Consider the following 4,390-nt stretch of genomic DNA (forward strand, 5'->3'; position numbering starts at 1 on the left):
CCCTCCTCCCCCCTACTCTCATGCGCCTTTTCTGACAGGGAAAAAAATCACCTGAAAGCTAATCCCAAGTTTGGCGACTTATCTATCCTTTACCTTTTACTCCTGCCTGGCTTCTTCTTCTTTCCCTCATCACACCCTCTCCTCTCCCGCATCCTCCCCTCTTCTCACCCTCCCCTGTCCACTCCCACACCCATCGTCTAGAACACCCAGGCTCTGACACCCCCCACCTTTTCCTGTAACAACAATCACAGGAGCCCAGTTCTTCCCTCTTCTCCCCCCCTCCCCCATCCCTCATCAGATCCCCTCTCCCACCCACCTCCACTATGCCCACTGGAACTCACCTACCCTCCTCCTCCTCCCCTGCCCCAAATCCGAATAACCCCTCAAAATAGTTTACCCAATGACGACCAGAGAATGCCCCCTCGCCCCCCTTCTCCCTCCCTTTCCTACTCTGCCTATAACCATCCAGTATAAATCTAGATCTAGGTCTCTCCTTCTCGCTGTAGTTTTTGTTAGATAGTGTATGTTCTTCTGTGCGCCTTCTACTGTGACGTCAGTCCGGTGTTATGACGTCACAGTGCTATGACGTCACAGAGCTATGACCAGAGAGATGAATAAACATGACGTAGACTCACTGTACATAGTATGTTGTCTTGATTTTTATAATAATTTGCAGTAGTTATCTGATATTGTCTTCGTTTTAGTAAGTTTACGGTACTTTCAACACAAATAGGTAATACAAGTGATAGACTTTTGGCAGCAATGCTCCTGAAAAACCCCCAACGAAAAACAAATCCAGAGTTTGTAAAGTGAAAAGGAGCCAGAGAAGCTGATAAGTCTAGGCGGCCAAATCCTGATATTGACACTGACCCGACAGACCACAAGAGCTCTGTTAGTGGACATTTTTTTCTAAGAATGAATAGTGTCCCTAGGTAGGTCACAGGCACACCCATGCTAAGATTAAATCAAATAACCACTTTATTAAGTTCAGGCACATAAGCACACCGCTTTAAGAAAGAGGAAGATGCAACTATTTGTGGCGAGTTGTGGTGTTGTACTGTTGGGCCCAATGAGGATCTACTCATCTACGTGAAAAAACACAAACTGAGATGATATGGGCACATAACACGATAAACAGGACTCGCAAAGATGATCCCAGTACATTGTACACGAGAGAGAAAGAAAGACAGACAGAAAAAGAGAATGGAAGACACCATAACGGAATGGGCAGGTTTGAAGTTGGGCGAACCCCTTTGAAAGGCTAAAAATTAGAGAAAAAATGAGAAAAGTGGTTGCCTAATCATCCTTGGAGCCCCAACGGTCTTCTAGACAAAGGGTTAAGTAAAGTAAGTAGGTAAAGTGGTGTTGGGATTATTAAACGTTGTTTGCTATTATTCCCGTTGCTTTGCTGTCTTTACTTAGCATGTGCGCTACCTGCAGTACCAAGCAAAATCTTGGACTTCTTTACCTCCTTGGTGTTAAAGATAATTCATCGTACGTTCATGATGGATGAACTATTATTATGTGTTGCATCGTTGTGAAATCGCCTGTCAAAATAACGAAATCGAAGAAACCTACATACTTTCTACCCGATGGACAATTTTATCAAATATTCTAGTCAATACACAGTTGCTTGTATGTAAAATTGCGGACCCAAGTTGTAAAATGATATTGAGTGTTTGAAAAAAAAAATCTGGGTATATTTAAAATAAGTAGATCATTTACAACATTGTGTGTGTAACGACCGACATAACTACTTAAGAAAGTTGGATGACTAAGAAATAAAGCTGTTTCCAGCTTTTTAGTTCACAACTAGGGTTGGCAAGAGTCTAGCTAGTACAAAGTTGCTTGTAAAATTGTACCTTTTTAAATAACATTATAGTGTTGATACGGAGGTTAAACCTGTACCATTTTGCATTTTCAAGAATAACCTGATGAATCGATGTCCATATATATCCACATAACTTGCTATCATATTATATTCACGGTCTTTGAGGTCCAGGTAGCGCAGCATTAGCATTTGTAAAATTACAAAATAAAGCACTGAGCAAGGGACACAGTGGAAAATAGTATTAAAAAATTAGATCAGGTCTTGCGAACTGTTGGAAATTGTCTTTGGACCTCATATTTACATGTATCGGCTACTGGAAAGGCAAGTGAAAAGGTGCGTTGGCCAGTGCCAGAAACACAATAAGGCAAGTAACTGAGGAAGACATAAATGACAAGAAATAAACTTTAGCAAACAAATTGGGTTTAGTTCTTCATTGGTTATTTCTCTCGTTGGAAAAATAGAAGGAAAACAGGGCAGGAGTGGATCAAGAACAACTTGTGTGTAAACAGATGGGTGAAGGGGAAAGACCCGGATAATATATGATCTTTATTTTAGGAGATTGTGAGTGAAGAAAAAAAAATAGCGAGTCATCTGCCGATGTTTTGTACAGATGTTGCACTTGATGATGATGAGGATGATGATGATGATGATGATGATGAGGAGGAGGAGGAGGAGGAGGAGAAAGAGGAAGAGGAAGAGGATACTCTAATTGGTGTACAAGAATATCATATGACAAGTATAATAGGATAATAGAAATTATAGCAAATAATGAAATCTAGTGTGGTAAACCATTTAAAGTTATATAAAGTATATGTAACATTTTAACAATTTCCTATCTGTACAACTGGCGCTGACTCAGATTCGCCAGTGTCTGGATTTCTTGCTTTTAATTTGGTCAAACCCGGGTATAAATATCAGCTTAAAAAACAAAAGGTTAACAAACTTTGTGTTTGTCTTTGCTTGATCAAAATATATTAGGCTGCGACAGTTTTTCTAAAGCTGATTATATTATTTTTCAAGGGATTTTTTAAACAGGAAAACATAAAGTGTTTGTGTTTTGTAAGGAAGAGAATGAGGTATAATATATAATTACGAACAATGGTGAACGCCATATTTCGATTAAGTTAAAAATAGTGGTCCCGTTGGTAGAGTCCACTGAGATGCCACGATTGCGGTCAAAGGAAAACGGTAAATAATAATGATAATACGTTTAAAAATAAGCATGATTGTTTTAACATTTTGTTTAATAAGGGTTTTTAGGTACTTGCAAAACAATAAGGTCATATAAGTGCCGTGGATTAGAGGTGTTACAAGAGAGTAATACATACAATAAAGAAAGAGGGGAGATAAAGACAACAGGTTATAATATTAGAAAGAAGGAGCAAGCCTTATCAGAGCAACCGCCAACAACCCGCTTAAAATGACTGAAGTACGTTCTTTAAATTTGATAAGAAGTAATTTTTATTGTGTCATCGTTCATTGACACAACACCTGCTTTGCACTTCGTTATTTAACGAGTAGACACCTTTTTACGTTATCATTCTGAGTGATCTTCTTCGTATGGAACCAGTGAAACGATGACAAAATAAAGGTTTCCGTTTATGGGAAGTCATTCAGTTTCTTAAAATCGTATTAATATTACTCTTGGTTGATTCCCTTGCACAACAATCACTCCACAATATTATTCTCTGTAGATGATCTTCTGTTGTTTTACTGGACTACTACTACTACCAACTCCAAGCACAATAATTATGATTCAGTGGAATTTTTACGGGGGGGTAATATGCTGCTCCTATTAGGTCCAGGAAAAGAGAATGTATTTTTACGACACCATTTCCGATAAGTATATCTGGAATTATTGTCGACGCGATAGTCAGCAAATAAAACGTTGTTCAGAATATTTCTAGGCCTATGTGTTTGAATAACAAACTTATTCAACAACATACACATGATTCGATTGGATAAGGCAATGGGTTTTTTGGGGGGTTTTTTTTTTGGAGGGGGCTGGATATACAGGAGCAGTTTCTTTGAGTAATTACTGTAATTGTGTTTACTGTTACATCTTTTGCCATTGCTCCGTCGGGGTTGTATAGGCTACATGGGTTTTCTTTTCTCATTTAAAATTCTCAATCCTTTTTACTTTTCTTGGTTGTGAGGGATTTTGTGTGTATATTACGTGATTCAATGTGCCTGCGGTTCACTGATTTTCTTTCCTCATTCAGAAAATAATACAAGGCTACAGAATGACGTTCCAGATATACCTGTAGCGCCAATGCATGAATACAAACAGGACAGCTCTGAGGAAACACATCTAGGCTTACTAAGATAAATTAAATATTTTACTGCGATAAATACATTTACGTATCGGGGTCAAAGTGAATTCCTTTGCTTATTGACTTGATAAAGATATAAAACCATGAATCGGTGGTTACAATACGTATCGGGGTCAAAGTGAATTCCTTTGCTTATTGACTTGATAAAGATATAAAACCATGAATCGGTGGTTACAATATTATATAGAACGGACTGGAGATTACTCTTCGGTTGGTTCCATGTATT

This window comes from Aplysia californica, unplaced genomic scaffold (genome assembly GCF_000002075.1).
Source record: "Aplysia californica isolate F4 #8 unplaced genomic scaffold, AplCal3.0 scaffold00332, whole genome shotgun sequence".
In the NCBI taxonomy this organism is placed as follows: Eukaryota; Metazoa; Mollusca; class Gastropoda; order Aplysiida; family Aplysiidae; genus Aplysia; species Aplysia californica.